Below are 18,496 nucleotides of genomic sequence, written 5' to 3'. Positions count from 1 at the left end.
TAATTAGAGGGGGTCCCCTATACTATGCGAAGATATGATGAGGGCATGGGTCGGAAGGGGAGCCGGAGTGGATGGTGTTCATGACGTGGGTGGTGTCTTCAGTGCTGATGGGGGTCCATGCGCTGATGCTGGTGATGGGGGTCGTCGGTTTGGTGGCTGGTGGCGGAGTCAGGGGGCCGAAGCTGTCATGTATATCTGCGATCTCGTGGTGGAAGAACGCGGCGAGGGAGTTGCACAGGTCTTGCGATGAAGTAATGTCGTTGTTGCTGGCGCTGGGGTTGGAGAGCTCTTTGATGATGCTGAAGAGTTCCTTGCTGTTGTGGGAGTTGTTGTCCAGCTGCTCTTTGAACAATGTCCTTTTGGTGGTGCGGATCATCTGGTGGTATTCGCTGGTGGCGGTCTTGAGGGCTGTCATGTTTTCTGATATCCGTTTGTGGTGCCAAGCTTTTTCGAGGGTTTGGCCTGCTTTCTTTGCGATTTTGAGGGCGTCTGTGAACCATGGGTTTTTCTGTTGCTGGTCTTGCCTGGCGGCTTCTTCAGTGGGGCGAGGTCGTCGGCGCTGTTGGTGATCCACTGTGCGAGATTGTCTGCTGCGTCGTTGGTGTCAGGGGTGTTGACAGGTGGTTTCTGGCTCAGTGATGTGGTCAGCAGGTCTGTGGTGACTTTGCTCCAGCATCTGCGGGGGATCTGTAGCGTATGGTGGAGGGAGGAGGTCTTTTTGAAGGTGAAGTGGATGCAGCTGTTGTGGGCCAGTGTAGTCTGGCAGAGTGGCTGAAGGAGACGTGGTTGCTGGTGGAGAAGAAAGGGTCGAGCGTGTGGCCAGCGAGGTGGGTGGGCGTGTCCACCTGTTGCTTGAGTCCAAGTTTGGCGAGGTTGGAGAGCAGGGTGGTGGTGTTGTTGTCGTTGTTTTCCCCCAGGTGGAAGTTCAGGTCCCCTAGGAGGATGTACTCTGGTGAGACTAGGGCGTGCAGGCTGATGAAGTCGGCAATGGTGTCACTGAATTGTGTCCGTGGGCCCGGGGGTCTGTAGATCAGCGTTCCTTTGAGGGTGGTCTGGGGGTCGGTGTGGATGTGGAAGTGTGGGTGTTCGGAGGCGGTGAGTGAGTCTTCGGCGTTGGTCGTGACGTTGATGGTGTTCCTGTAGATGATGGTGATTCCTCCTCCCGTTTTGTTGGCGCGGTCCTTCTGGGTGATTTTGTAGCTGTCCGGGATGGCTTTGGCAATGTCGCGGGCCGAGGAGGTGTTCATCCAGGTTTCCGTGAGGAAGGCCAGATCTGGTGCTGTTGTATCAAGGAGTTCCCAGAGTTTGACGGTTTGTTTGTGGAAGGAACGGGTGTTGAGGAGGATGCACTTGAGGTGGTTGTTGTTGTTGTTGCTGTGTTCGGTTGGCGGGGTGCAGGTTCGGAGGCAGGTGAATTTGCATGCTTGACAGGAGAAGGGTCCGTGGGTGCGCTTTGGGGTGGCTCGGTGACAGGCGGCGGGTCGTCCTGTGTTGAGTGCAGTGAGGGTGGCGGCGTCATACCTCAGTCGGGTGCCCTGGCAGTGGCCAGGACCAGTGGTTCTGGAGCTGGGCGAGGTCCAGGCGTGGACGGGCGCAGACAGGCTTGCCTGTGGCATGCCTTTCGGCACGTCCGCTGTGGGGCCGCCGTGCGGTCTCCATATGAGGCGAAGTGGGAGGGAGGAGCAACTGAGCGGAGGGAGCGGGGAGGCCAATGGGCGTGGGCAGGGGAATCGGAAGGGAAAGGGGGCGGGCCGTGGGGGAGCAGCAGCGGGGAGCGGGGGGACAGAGGGCTGTAGGTAGCGCCTCAGTACAATACAAAACTAAGGAGTACAATACAAAATACCAAAACAAGGATACAGATTAAAAGGAGACCACGGCGAGTACAGTGGGGGAAGACGCGCGGTTGCAGTAGCAGAGCAAGGGCTGACATTCGGTCAGACACGGGGGCCGTGCAGCGTGAAGGGTGACCTGGGGCTGCTGCACAGATAGTGATCATTACTTTTGATGTGTGGGGCAGTCACTGGTGCCACACAATTGTATTGACTGGGGTAGCTTGCAGACACTGCCGTTGCCACATTGTTTAATTGCTGCCACGTGTTAAATGACTCCTGGATTTGGCTGTGGTTGTGGCTCTCGTCAAATTTGCTGAAATGGAGAAACTTGACAGGAATCAACACAAATTGCAGTTTGAGCAATGTAAATTGACTAGGGCATGTGAGAATGACGCAACAGTGCCTGAAACAGATCCTGACACCTCAAGACCAGAACTGGGAAGTGAACTGCACCAAATTCTGACAACGATGCGACTCAGCCTCACCAAAAAATATAGGAAGATTGATGCTCTTTCCTATATGATGGACAGAATTTCAAAGCGTATTGATAAGCATGCAGAACCCCTTTATATGGTGAAGAGGCGTGTATCAGAAGCTGAGGACGAGCAGGCCACAGCAGCAGGAATTCAGAAACCTCTGGAGAAAACTATAATCATATTAAAAGCCAAGACTGAGGATTTGGAAGCCTGCTCCCAGCGGAATAATCTCCACATTGTTGGCTTTGGGGAGTTCACAGACATTAGTAATATGGACTCTTTTGTGGAACGACTCTTCACGAAGCTGCTTGGTTGCTAAACCTTTTCTGATATGTTTGTGATGGAGCTTCCTCACCGCTCTTTGATGCCAGTGTGGGGGGACCAAGCCTTGCCCCATTTTATAGCATAATTATAGCATAATTACTTAATTACAGAGACAGGGATGCTGCGCTGCTTGAGGGAACTGTTGTCTGTCTGCTACAGAGGTGCGAAGCTCTCCATCTTTCCTGATTTCACCCCACAGGTGCAGGAGGCAAGAAGACAATTTATTCCAGTGAAATAGAATCTGCAGGAACATAACATTAAATATGCAATGCTCTACCCGGCACGATTAAGAGTAAGTGTGGAAGGGAAAACGAAGATTTTTAATGACCCTGAGTCCCAGCAGCAATTCCTTAAGTGCCATGAATCCACTAGGGCTGGTCGTGGGCCACCAAAACAAGTGGATGATGATCAAGCATATTCCCATGAGCTCGATAAATAGGATTAATAGTTGCTTATATTGTGCTCCTGATAATTTACTTGACTGTCACACCTTTCAGCTTTATGACATGTTATAGATAAGTTCCTATTTCGCATATTTGTTTGATAATTGCTATGAAAGTGTTGATGCAAACTTGATCCTGCATTGCGGGTGGTGTATGAGATGCGTGGATTACCCATGGCTGGGGGATTCCTTATTGATCCTAACTGAAAAGATTTACTTTTGGATGAGTGTTGTATGATATGGGTACTCTTGATATATGCTGGCAAGAGATGTTTTTCTTGAGTGGAAGGATGCATTGCTTTACAATTCAGATCCTTTGTTGTAATGTTTGATCGAATTTCTCTCTCCTATGACGTCCTCGTGTGGCCTTAGTGTTTGGCGGGAAATATGTGCCTCCATGTGTGTTCCACACTATTTCATTCGGGGTACGATGTTTGGGGGTTTGAGAGGGTCTAAGGCAAAACACAAGAGGCTATGTCAAATGTTGGTGGACATGGCATGGTCATGAAAATGAAAAGTTGCCAGTCCCACCCCCCGTGGGACTGGCAACTTTTCATTTTTTGTGCTTCACAGACATGAGCAGAACATAGTGTGTGACAGTTATAAACGTGCAAAGTATCAGAACAGAGAAATACTGTTTGAGCCCAAAAACAAAACACTACAACCTGAAACCAATATTGTAATGGTTTCAAACTATAATGGTATGAGTTTGAAACTCAAAAACTTTATTAACAAAAACTGGTCTATTCTTAATAGAAAAGGACAGAAACCCTTACCTAAACCTACCTTTTCATACAGAAGGAACAAAACGATTCGCAATTGCTTGGTCCAAACTTATGAAGACCCCAAAAAAAGCAGCCAACTAAGCATTGATCAGGGCAAACCGATTCGCGGAAATTTGCCGTGTGGAACATGTTCCCACTGCAAATCTATCATCAAATCTGACAAATTTGAACTCAATGGCATATCACATTGGATGAATGAACATGTCAACTGTAGAACATCCAATGTTATATACCTATTGATATGCCCTTGTCAAAAGGGGTATATTGGTGAAACTGGCCGAGAGATGCGTTTACGATTGTCAGAACATCGATCAGCCCTTAAAAATCACAAGAAGAACAACCCTTTAGTTGAACATTGGGCAACAGTAAATCACAAAGAAGATGAACTTAAATGGTTCATATTGGAAAAGATCAAGACATCTATGAGAGGTGGCGATACTGATAAGAGACGTAAACAGAGAAAACAATTCTTTATGTCTAAATTTAAATCATACACTGAAGGCCTGAACAGCAGAGAAGAATGGGAAAGAATGGTGAGGTAGCACTCAATTATCTGTATATACATGTACCAAATAAATTCCCCTAATCATTTGAAATTCATCTGTTCTCGCAAAACAACGAATGTGATATAAATATGCTAATGAAATTACATATATTGCATGGGAAAATAATACAGATTAGGGCAAAATGATGTAAAGTATTTTCAGTCATTTGGTTGGATATATTACTGCACTACCAATCAAACAATATCCTCTTTCTTTAATAAATATCCAATTTGTCCTTATGTTCATTGAATTATAATCTGTGTAGGATGTAATGAAATGTTCATTGAAATGTACTGTGTAGAGAATGTAATGAGATTTCTCCATACACGTCCTTATATTCATTGAATTGTAATCTGTATAGGATGTAATGAAATGTTCATTGAAATGTACTGTGTAGAGAATGTAATGAGATTTCTCCATACACGTATAAATCATACCAAAAATAACGAGTTGAAAATCGGACGTCATGACTTAACCTGGGAACTTGCACCTAACTTAACAAAAAACTGGGACTCTGACTATACTAGGATAACCATTTTCTAATTTAACCATTACCAAAGAGGGTCGTATGTTTTAACACGCACAACCTATGGTTACTAATTTTCAGGTGTAGTGATGACGTCTGGTATTCTAAAAAAATTCATTCTTAAAACTTGTCTAAACAGCTTACTTGTTTGCAAAAATTCATTTGTTGTCTCTGATGTATATACACGCATTACCGTTATTCCAATGATATTGGGCATGTTTTAGGTTATTCTAAACATAAAAGACTACCAAAATGGCAGATAATAATTTCCTCGCTATATTACCGAAAATAAATAATGACTGCCGAAATTCGCCATGTATGTTTGTTCATAACTAAAATAGTAATTGCTATCTTGATTAGCCAGTAAAAATAATTAAAAAGGTATAGGGCTTAAGCAGAACCCTGAGTTAGTGAACACGGGTCTGTATGTAAAAAGAAGTCCGTTTTCAACGGTGGACTTCTATTTGCTTTAGAAAACTACAATCATGGCGCTCACTTTGGACTAAACACCTCATAACTGACGAATTTCGCCATGTATGTCTGTTTATAACTAAAATAGTAATTGCTATCTTGATTAGCCCGTAGAAATAATTAAAAAGATATAGGGCTTAAGCAGAACCCTGAATTCATGAACACGGGTCTTTATGTAAAAAGAAGTCCGTTTTTCAATTGTGGACTGCTAATTCCTTTAGAATTTACAATCATGGCGCTCACATTGGATTAAACACCGCTTAATTAATCACAGGTGTTTTTAATTGTCCATAAATTGAAATCGCACTGGGTATATAAGGCAATGGCTCAGTGTAACATCTTAACTGATACGGGCAACCAGGGAGATCGGACGGGCGGAGCATTCGCTGAAATGAGAGGTTTGAGGAACGCTAACTATAAGAATTAAGGGGGGTTTATCTATCGACTCTTTTCCCCAACTGTAGGGTAACTTGCCTCCCAAGTTAACAGCCTTACACTCGGGCTTTTAAAATCTTTTGCCTTTTAAACACAGGGACTTGAATACTCGTTGTCAATCCATAAACTTTATTAAAACAAGGCAAGCTCCATTCAAAACTAGTAGGGTCTTTTACCCAATCCTGATATGTAACTCACACTATGGGCCAGATGTAGGTAGCCCTTTACCGATCGGAATCGGCCGAAAATACCGATTTTCGGCCGTTTCCGATCGGTAAAGGGCTAGGGAGATGTAGGTGCACATATTCGGTAATTTTACCGAATCGTTATTACTACCGAATCGGTATTAAGTACCGATTCGGTAATAATTACCGAATCGGTAATATTTACCGATTCGGTAATATTTACCGATTCGGTAAAATTACCGAAAATGCTATGTAGGTAGCCAATTTTCTATTGGCACATGGCTTACAGAATCGGTATTTTACCATGGAATACAAATCCATGGTAAAATACCGATTCCTGTGTACATGCACATCTGTGCATGTACACATGTGCCATGTGACAGACAGACGTGCCCTTAGGGCATGTCTGTGTGCCACATTGCACACATGCCCGTTTTGGGGGTGCTAGAGGGTGTCAAAGTGACACCCCCTGCACCCTTGTGAATTCTTTAATTACCGATTCGGTAAATACCGAATCGGTAATGCCTAATCATTCCTATGGGCTTCAAAGCCCATAGGAATGAATGGGCATTACCGATTCGGTATTTACCGAATTGGTAATTAAAGAATTGTTAAGGATTCGGTAATGAATCCAGATGTTGGGACCTACATCCCATTTACCGATTTTGAAATACCGAATCGGTAAAATTCGGTATTTCAAAATCGGTAAATGGGATTTACCTACATCGGGCCCTATATGTAATATCGGGAAACAGTAGGAAATGTAATGGCCCTTTTGAGAATTACAAGCACTAGCGTGATATGTAATATCAATATAATCTATCACGAACTGATGTATATATATCTAATAAAGTAACAATATATGTATACTATCCATTCGGATGCTGCTAACCGCCTTAATTGAAAAAGAGGAGGGACCTATTCTTCAATCCGTGAAGAATCTAGGACCACGTTTGGCCAGACTAAAACACGGAATAAACAGAATTAGAAGTTTATAAAAGTGCAGCAATTGTCACGGACTGCTTCTGCGCAAACGAGAAGTAAGCGGCAATGTTAAAAATGTCCTACCAATGAAAGAGTTGACCTTATTTTTGTTACTGAATTCTAAACCAATGTCACTTTATATACAGAGTCTCTGACGATAAAGCAGGGAGGAGGAGTCATTAATCTTACAACCACTCCTGGATTGATTCTGGTACCGCAAAATAAAAATTGCTTTACACGTAAGATACAGTTAAAATCTTTCGCCCCAACAGCTTAATAGTCAAAACCACCACCTTACATTGCAAAACTAACAAATGTTATATCTACTTTTAGAAAGAAGATGTTTTAAAATAGTCCTGAGGAAGGTGTTCCAAACAACGAAACACCGAAAGGCATCGACAAGTTTTTAATGGTATTATTTTGTTTTTTTTACTATGTATTTTGTCATGATAAATTGAGTGGACCCATGTAAAATGATTCTTTGAAAAAGTTTATATGTTTTAAATATACTCTGTATACTGTGTATATGAAAGAAACTGTTTTTTTAAAGAAATAAATAAAACAACATTTAGATACATCAAATGTTATGTTTTGACTTAAATACAATGTTCGGTGGGCTGTTGATATAATAGACTACAACAAATGTTATTGTTTATTTAAAACTTGAATGCACAGAAAGGAATTTTCTTTTTTGGTTGCTATCTGTCCTGGTCCTTTCTGGGTTAAACAGGGAAAACTCTCTCTTTTTTTTAAGTATATCCCGGCTCCTGTAGCCAGAGGGTTATCACTAACGATATGGATACATTACGAAACTTTGCGTTCTCGGAAGACCAATGTAGAAAACTCCTAGGAGGGTCCTCCAAAAGTATTAGTTCAGTAACCCTATCAAAAGGAGATGATGATAGGTTGAATAAACTGTGGAATCTTAAGAAAAAACTGATTCGAACTGAACTTCATGCAGAATTTATTATTCAGTACTGCAAGAAGGGGGTTATTCCAAAAGGTTTACAGATCACCAATGAACCTGGATTATTCGTAAAAGATGAAAAATTTAAAGATAGTTGGACATTAATCGCAAACCGATGCAGTCGCGATTGGATGTTACTGATTATCGATACGGCACAGGGACTCCTAATAATTGAACGCGAAGAGATAGATAAGTTAGAGAAAGAACTTAACGAATCTACAGTGTTGGATGATGCTATAAAAAAACTAGCGGAAATAAAAGAAGATATTACGGGTTACCAGGAGTATATGATAAATAAAAAAAGCAATAAACTCAGAAAAGATATAACTAACTTTAAGCTTGAACTGGTATACCCATATCTTCAAAAAGACTACTATGATCAACCAGTACCTAGTGAATACAATAATCGTCCTTATAAATACAATAGGAACAAATTCTTTAAGAAAAATGTAACTTTCTCAGACACCTCTTATAACACCAGTGATTCTGAAGCTGAGAGAGTCCCAGAAAATACTGAACGCAATGAATCAAGAGAAGAATGTGTAGAAGATTTTCATGACTACCAGGATTTTTTAGGCCAACAACAGAAGAGACAGACCCGTGGTTTCAGGACGTGGGCGGGGGCCGTCAGGGTTGCCGCCAAAAGGAGGGAACAATGAGGAGACCCTATATGAGGACTCGCAGTCACAAGGACTGGGAATAAACAATCATACTCAAAAAGCACCAATAATAAACCTCTCTGATAAAGTGCTAACAAAAGAAGAGGTTGCTATTTTAGAAAAAGGGTTAGGCTTTGCCCCAAGCACTTCAGGTTGTAGGTACTCGATAGAAAAGGATGTACGTGACCTCTTTCGTAAATTTAGAATAAAATGATTCTTTGAAAATAGGGAGAACATTCCAAAAGACAACAAATCAGGCCTAAAACCACCGTCCACCTGGACCCCTAACATCACTATGGATAGCCAGGAGGTCGATACGTTTGAAAAGGTCGTGTCCATAGGATTAGAAAAACTATTAGCAGTCTAAATTTGGACGAACAACAATCTAGCCAAAAGTGAGAGGGAGGCACTCAAAAACCTATCAAAATGTGAGGATATAACAATAAAGCCTGGAGATAAAGGAGGAAGTATTGTCATCCTTAACACTGAAGACTATAATCTGAGGATGTATTCTCTTTTAGACAATAAATCCTACTATAGGAAATCAAACATAGGAGAGTGGAATAACCTTAAGAAGAAAGTAAGAGTTATAGTTCATCTAGCAAAAGAAGATTCCATCATATGTGAGGAAGAATTTAGATTCCTTGTCAACAACCACCCTAAGATACCAGCCCTTAATGGGCTTCCCAAAGTCCATAAAGACATGAGGGACCCCCCGATGCAGCCCATAGTATCTGGAATGGACTCATTCACTGAGCCGCTCAGTAAATATGTTGATCATTTTATCCGTCCCCTAGTTGAATTGTTGCCCTCATATATAAAGGACACCACGGACATGATCTCAAAAATTGAAGGAACTGATTTTAACAATGAAACCCAATGGTTAGTGTGCTTGGACATTGAGTCCTTGTACACTAACATACCCCAGCAAGACACAATAACCATGATGGGAGACATTTTGTGTGATGAAGAAGGTGATCTGAATGCACAAAATACTTTCATTGTTGATTGCATAGAGATTGTCCTTATGAATAATATTTTTCTATTTAATAAAGATTTTTTCTGTCAGATAAAAGGAGCGAGCATGGGAGATACATGTGCTCCGAGCTTAGCCTGCCTATATGTTGGAAAATTTGAGGAGCAACATATTTACAACAAGGTCAGCCCTTTCTACGAGAATATCAAACACTGGTCTAGATTCATAGACAACATGTTTTTTATTTGGGAAGGAAGTGAGAATGACCTCAATGCTTTCCTAGACTGGCTAAACTAAGGAGACTTAAACCTTAAATTTACAGCCAACAACAGTCAAGTGGCAGTTGACTTCTTGGATATTAAGATGTTGGCACAGGATGGTAAGCTCTGTGTGGAACTGTGTGTAAAGCCTTCGGACCGGAACACACTACTCCACCACACTAGCTACCACCCAAAAAGTCAAAAGGATGGTATCCCCTATAGTCAGTTTATTAGAATCCGACGTAATTGTACGGATAAGATCACATTTGAGAAACATGCTGAGAACCTAAAAAATAAATCGCTCCAAAGGGGCTATCCAAAAAGATTAATATGTGACAGTTATAAACGCGCAAAGTATCAGAACAGAGAAATACTGTTTGAGCCCAAAAACAAAACACTACAACCTGAAACCAATATTGTAATGGTTTCAGCCTATATTGGTATGAGTTTGAAACTCAAAAACCTTATTAACAAAAACTGGTCTATTCTTAATAGAAAAGGACAGAAACCCTTACCTAAACCTACCTTTTCATACAGAAGGAACAAAACGATTCGCAATTGCTTGGTCCAAACTTATAGAGAGCCCAAAAAAAGCAGGCAACTAAGCATTGATCAGGGCAAACCGATTCGTGGAAATTTGCTGTGTGGAACATGTTCCCACTGCAAATCTATCATCAAATCTGACAAAGTTGAACTCAATGGCATATCACATTGGATGAATGAACATGTCAACTGTAGAACATCCAATGTTATATACCTATTGATATGCCCTTGTCAAAAGGGGTATATTGGTGAAACTGGCCGAGAGATACGTTTACGATTGTCAGAACATAGATCAGACCTTAAAAATCACAAGAAGAACGCACCTTTAGTTGAACATTGGGCAACATTAAATCTCAAAAATAGATGAACTTAAATGGTTCATATTGGAAAAGATCAAGACATCTATGAGAGGTGGCGATACTGATAAGAGACGTAAACAGAGAGAACAATTCTTTATGTCTAAATTTCAATCATACACTGAAGGCCTGAACAGCAGAGAAGAATGGGAAAGAATGGTGAGGTAGCACTCAATTATCAGTATATACATGTACCAAATAAATTCACCTAATCAGTTGTAATTCATCTGTTCTCGCAAAACAACGAATGTAATATAAATATGCTAATGAAATTACATGTATTGCATGGGGAAAATAATACAGATAAGGGCAAAATTATGTAAAGTATTTTCAGTCATTTGGATGGATATATGACTGCACTACCAATCAAACAATATCCTCTTTCTTTATAAATATCCAACTTGTCCTTATGTTCATTGAATTATAATCTGTATAGGATGTAATGAAATGTTCATTGAAATGTACAGTGTAGAGAATGTAATGAGATTTCTCCATACACGTCCTTATGTTCATTGAATTGTAATCTGTATAGGATGTAATGAAATGTTCATTGAAATGTACTGTGTAGAGAATGTAATGAGATTTCTCCATACACATATAAATCATATCAAAAATAACGAGTAGAAAATCGGACGTCATGACTTAACCTGGGAACTTGCACCTAACTTAACAAGAAACTGGGACTCTGACTATGCTAGGATAACCATTTTCTAATTTAACCATTACCATGGAGGGTCGTATGTTTTAACACGCACAACCTATGGTTACTAGTTTTCAGGTGTAGTGATGACGCCTGGTATTCTAAAAAAATTCATTCTAAAAACTTATCTAAACAGCTTACTTATTTGCAATAATTCATCTGTTGTCTCTGATGTATATACACGCAGTACCGTTGTCCCAATGATATTGGGCATGTTTTAGGTAATTCTAAACATAAAAGACTACCAAAATGGCGGATAATAATTTCCTCGCTATATTACCGAAAATAAATAATGACTGCCGAAATTCGCCATGTATGTTTGTTCATTACTAAAATAGTAATTGCTATCTTGATTAGCCAGTAAAAATTATTAAAAAGATATAGGGCTTAAGCAGAACCCTGAATTAGTGAACACGGGTCTGTATGTAAAAAGAAGTCCGTTTTCAACTGTGGACTTCTATTTCCTTTCGAAAACTACAATCATGGCGCTCAGTTCGGACTAAACACCGCATAACTGCCGAATTTTGCCATTTATGTCTGTTTATAACAAAAATAGTAATCGCTATCTTGATTAGCCCGTAAAAATAATTACAAAGATATAGGGCTTAAGCAGAACCCTGAATTCGTGAACACGGGTCTTTATGTAAAAAGAAGTCCTTTTTCAATTGTGGACTGCTATTTCCTTTAGAAAACTACAATCATGGCGCTCGCATTGGATTAAACACCACTTAATTAATCACAGGTGTTTTTAATTGTCCGTAAATTGAAATGGCACTGGGTATATAAGGCAATGGCTCAGTGTAACATCTTAACTGATACGGGCAACCAGGGAGACCGGACGGGCGGAGCATTCGCTGAAACGAGAGGTATGAGGACCGCTAACTATAAGAATTAAGGGGGGTTTATCTATCGACTCTTTTCTCCAACTGTAGGGTAACTTGCCTCCGAAGTAAACAGCCTTACACTCGGGCTTTTAAAATCTTTCCCCTTTTAAACACAGGGACTCGAATACTCGTTGTCAATCCATAAACTTTACTAAAGCAAGGCAAGCTCCATTCAAAACTAGTAGGGTCTTTTACCCAATCCTGATATGTAACTCACACTATATGTAATATCGGGAAACAGTAGGGAATGTAAAGGCCCTTTTGAGTATTACAAGCACTAGCATGATATGTAATACCGATATAATCCATCACGAACTGATGTCTATATATCTAATAAAGTAACGATATATATATACTATCCATTCGGACGCTGCTGACCGCCTCAATTGAAAAAGAGGAGGGACCTATTCTTGAATCCGTGAAGAATCTAGGACCACGTTTGGCCAGACTAAAACCCGGAATAAACAGAATTTGAAGTTTATAAAAGTGCAGCAATTGTCACGGACTGCTTCTGCGCAAACGAGAAGTAAGCGGCAATGTTAAAAATGTCCTATCAATGAAAGAGTTGACCTTATTTTTGTCACTGAATTCTAAACCAATGTCACTTTATATACAGAGTCTCTGATGATAAAGCAGGGAGGAGGAGTCATTAATCTTACAACCACTCCTGGATTGATTCTGGTACCGCAAAATAAAAATTGCTTTACGCGTAAGATACAGTTAAAATCTTTCGCCCCAACAGCTTAATAGTCAAAACCACCACCTTACATTGCAAAACTAACAAATGTTATATCTACTTTTAGAAAGAAGATGTTTTAAAATAGGCCTGAGGAAGGTGTTCCAAACAACGAAGCACCGAAACTCGTCGACAAGTTTTTAATTGTATTATTTTGGTTTTTTTACTATGTATTTTGTCATGATAAATTGAGTGGACCCATGTAAAATGATTCTTTGAAAAAGTTTATATGTTTTAAATAAACTGTGTATACTGTGTATATGAAAGAAACTGTTTTTTTAAAAGAAAGAAATAAAACAACATTTAGATACATAAAATGTTATGTTTTGACTTAAATACAATGTTCGGTGGGCTGTTGATATAATTGACTACAACAAATGTTATTGTTTATTTAAAACTTGAATACACAGAAAGGAATTTTCTTTTTTGGTTGCTATATGTCCCGGTCCTTTCTGGGTTAAACAGGGAAAACTCTCTCTTTTTTTTAACCAGATAGATGTGGCCATATTGCAGGAAAAATATTTGGCCCCCAATACCGGGGTGCTTACTCTGCAATGTATATATGGGGAATGTCGATCCGCAGGGTTTACCGCTCATGCACAGAGGGTCTACATCTGGGCTTTCTACGGTTCAGAAATCACACTGCAGAAAATATGTGTGGATCCTAGGGGATTGTTTGTAGTGGTAGGTTGTCGTAAGGAGCATTTTGACATCCTACTAGAGGAGATTTTTGGACCCAATTATGACGACTCACAGTTCTAATATTCAGTACATGTTAACGTAGCAGCCTACGACAAAATATCACAGATATGAGGTGATGATTTTAATTGTGTGTATGCCCCTGACATAGACCACTGTAGGGGCCCTCCACGACGACCTTCAATGTCAGCCTGTGCTATCACAGTAGTGTTTGAAGATGGTGGCCTTGTGGATGTGTGGCACTATCGTTCTCCACAGGTCAAGGAGTATACTTATCACTCCTCTGTCCATGACTTTTATGCCTGCATTGACTAGTGGCTTATTTCCCGCAGCCTGGTACAGGGTAAGTCAATGTGATCATTTACCACCACATACTCAGATCACTCCACAGTATGACTGGTTTTGGACACTGAGGGGCATATGTATGAGGAAGTGGCGGAGTGAGGCGTTAACCATCATGGCTTAACGCCTCACTCCACCACTTCTAAAACACAAGCTGCTCTATATTTACAACAATATGGTGCAGCCTTGCGTTTCCCCTTAGGATGGTGCTACACTTAGCAGTGTAACGCCAACGCAGGCACCCTTGCACCATAATGCAAGGGGCGCTGCATGCAGGGGAGGATTGTTTATGTGTAGGAAGGTGTCTCTTCCTGCACATAAACAATCCTGAAATTTCATTTTGGCACTTTCATGTGTGCTGCTTAATGAAACACACATGAAAGTCACAAAATTGCATTTTTTTAAAAGATTGTTTATGTACAGGAAGGGGGGCCTTACTGTACATAAACAATCCATGGTATTTTGCTTTTTCCATGTGTGCTGCACAAGGCAGCACACATGAAAAAAGCAAAAACGAGGAGAAATAATGCATTTCACCTCGTTTCGCCAACTTAAGACCAGGTTTTACTTGGTCTTAATGGTTCTGCCTCCCATGTATGCTGCCCTTGTACATAGGGGTAAAATAAAATGGGTAACGAAATCAAGACTTGACGGCTTGGGCAAAAAATATGAACTGGTAAATGTACCTTCAAGGGATTTATTCTAAAACTTAGTTCTCAATGATTTGTGTTCTGTACTCAAGTTTATATAACTTTCTTGCAAATTAATTTCTTTTGTTTAAAATTGGTAAATATATATAACCACAATTAATAGACAGGATATAATTTTTCAAATGGAAATATACAAATGTATCAAATCATCACAGCAAATTATCAATGCAAACACACAGGTGTATGGTAAAAAGCCGATTTTTATCATAAACAAAAAGAAAGGGTACTGATTAATTTAAAGCACAATGGAACAGGAAGATATCATACAATCCAAGTGTTATAGACTTCTCAATTCCAACTGTGTACACTTTTTCCAAATACAAATCTGATGAATCAACTGAAGAACAGAAGAATTCAGCTTATGTTGTTCTTCAACAGAAAAAAAGTGTAACTGTCAAAGTTTCGGTCTTTATGCTGACGTTTGTAAGACCATCTTCAGGACTACACAATTGTCAGCCCTAGTTAGACCAAGTTGCAAAGAAAATGGACTACACAATTGTCAGCCCTAGTTAGACCAAGTCGCAAAGAAAATGGTGCTAAGAGGGTTCGGAGCTACTACACTGATTTATACACTTTGCGTATCAGTTATAATGAACAGGCCACTGCTGATTATCTGGCCCATGTTTCCATGAAATGGCTATTCTATACCCATAGAGAGTGGCTAATGGCACTCCTTGCCCGACTGAGATCATTGCTGCGTCAAAAGATATGCCCGGTGGCAAGGCACCGGGCACTGACGGCCTAACAGTGGCCTTTTATAAGGCCTTCCAAGAATTCCGCACATAGTTAAGCTCTTGGAGGAGATGGTGCACAGTGATACAATGCCCCAGAATATACATTATGCATTGCTGACCACTTTGCTTAAACCAGTTAAGCCAGCCGAACACTGCTCCTCCTATCGACCTCTATCACTCCTTAATATGGATACAAAGATATTTATAAAGGGCTTAATCATAAGACTAGCGCCCCTACTACCTGGAATCGTGGGTCAAGAGCTATCCGGTTTTATTCCAGTCCGATCTCTTATTTATAACCTCCGAACCCTGTTCGGGACCATCTCACACATTAATTCTGGCAAATGTGCCCCAGCCATGTTTTCAGGCAGAGAGAAAGCATTTGATTCTGTTGAATGGGATTTTATGTTAGCTGTGCTGCTACGTCTGGGGGTTCGAGATATCTTTTTGAAGCTAGTCCGAGTCTAATATAAAGATCCAATGGTGTATGTGAGGGTTAACAGCCTGATCACTGCCCCAATCACTATCACTAGAGGCGCGCGTCAGAGCTGCCTGTTGTCTCCACTTTTATATGCCTTGGTGGCAGAACCCTTAGCCTGTGCATTGAGGGAACATCATGCCCATCAAGGTGTTCGATTTCCACATTATGATTTAATAATCTCTGCCTACGTGGATGAAACATGTTTGTATGTCCGCAAACCGTAATGAAATCTTTATCCAATTCTACGAGAGGTCGAGTGGTTTAGTGTTCATTCATACTTACATATTAATTGGGATAAATCACTCATTTTTCCACCGACCAAAACCACGATACCCACCCAAACAGTGTTTTCACTTAAGTTGAATACTGAACCGGTGCGTTCCTTGGGCATCCAGATACACACAGATCCAGAGGTGGTGATATGTGAAAACTATGGGAAGGCTGTGCAGCGCCTCTCTGGTGTGGTTGATCGTTGGATGATTCTCCCACTTTCACTTATCGGTTGAATGGCCATTATGAAAATGGTTGTTTTTTTTGTTCCTATTTGCAAATATTCCAACACGGTTTTAGTCTCAGCTCTCTATAATGTTGCGTCTGGCATGGGCTGGTAAGCAGCCTCCATGCAATGGGCCATACTTACACTTCCTTACTCAGCAGGTGGCCTTAACACATCTGAATTTGAAGCATTTTAAAGAGCATCACAGACTATGTTTGTTTTCTTATGGATGCACGGCCCAATAGATTTACCTCATTTACATCTAGACCATGATGGGGCATCTCCATTATCTCTAACTCTTTTTCTACTTGACATGCCTCTGCACCGGTTTCACACCATCGATCCAGTAGGCACTACTAGGTACCTTTTGAAGAAATCGGCAAATATACAGAGGTTTTTAACTGTTTTTAAAAAACACATTGTCTTTTAAATTCTATTTTTGTATTGTATGTATGACAACGCGCCATTATTTGTTCTATTTATGGAAAAAGGGGATGTATTTCTGTTTTTAAAATGATGTATGAATTTGTACACTTTTATGATACATTCTATCGAATAAAGTCATACAACAACAACAACAGAGGGTGACCTTACTTTATTCTCTACGGTTACCCCTGGAATGATGTGGATGATTTTCATTGGGGCCATAGAGAGTGGCAGTGGAGGTGTTGCGCAATCTTGGAATACATTGCACAGGAGATTTTTTCACTGATTGGGTGTTTTGTGATTGGGAGCAGATCCAGTGGCAGGCAGACAAACCAACTTTGCTAGCACAGTTTCCTTATAACTGAGCACATATTGCTTGTGTTTTTGTTGGATAATGAGTTGGATGAGCCCCTTGAGATGCCACCTCTCACCTATCTATTGCAATCACAGTCTACCCAACAGCCAATATCAATATTATATGCTTTTGCACAGAGGAAGAGGTGCCCTAGTGTTTCCAAGGCTTGTAGGGAATGGCAGGATGATCTAGGTATAGAAATTACTGAGAAACAATGGGCTTACTGCTGTTCTGTGACCCCTACTGCATCTCTGAATGGACGCCATCGACTGATATATTTCAACTATCTTAATCAAGTATAATATGCTTCTGCTCGATTATTCAAATATGGCCTGAGAGACAAGTCCTGATGCCCGTGCTGTGGTGTGGAGGACTCTGACTTTGTGCATATAACATGGTATTGCCCTGGTGTGCACCACTTTTGGCTCACAGTATTCAGAACTCTGAGAGAAATAACAGGTGATGTACTGGCCTGTACACCCCTGCTGGCACTACTAGGCTATGATTGTGATGTGTCAAGGCCTTCCTAGTGGCTTGTGGCACTGGGCCTTTTGTTGGCAAGGATTAGAATTGCATTGCAATGGATGAAGGGTCCTCTACCAACTTTGACAGAATGGCATACTGATACGACATATTGCAAGACACGATCTGACTCTAATCATATACTTATGCCGCCCGCAGACACCCGTGAGGTATATATGGGGCCCATATAAGGCGTATTTGTTATGCATGAGTAATGTCGCTGTGGGAGGGAAAAGTCAGGGAGTCATTCCATGAAAATTCAGTACTCTGTCATGGCTGATGCTGATTATTGAAGGATTGCATGTCTTCTGTGATGTATGTCTTGAAGTAACCACCCAGTGCCCGTGGAGTGTTACTGTGATTTTTCTTTAACCCCCTGGCGGCGGCCGGAATTCCACGCCTGTGCTGGACATTCCGATCGCGGGCGTGGTCATGACGGCTTCCAGCCGTCATCAGCACACGAGCACCGTGACTCATGACGGAAGGGGGCCGTCATCAGCTCCGAAGGGGTTAAGACAATGGCACCATTAACAGTCACTGTTAGAATTCCATGTGTTAGTTCTTATTATTTGGTGTGGTCACCTCATCACCTCACTATGCTCTTTTACCATACCCACTATAAATCTGGAAAGTTGTACTATGGCT

This window comes from Lissotriton vulgaris, chromosome 4_1, assembly GCF_964263255.1.
Source record: "Lissotriton vulgaris chromosome 4_1, aLisVul1.2, whole genome shotgun sequence".
In the NCBI taxonomy this organism is placed as follows: domain Eukaryota; kingdom Metazoa; phylum Chordata; class Amphibia; order Caudata; family Salamandridae; genus Lissotriton; species Lissotriton vulgaris.
Note: the sequence above shows the minus strand (reverse complement) of the source record.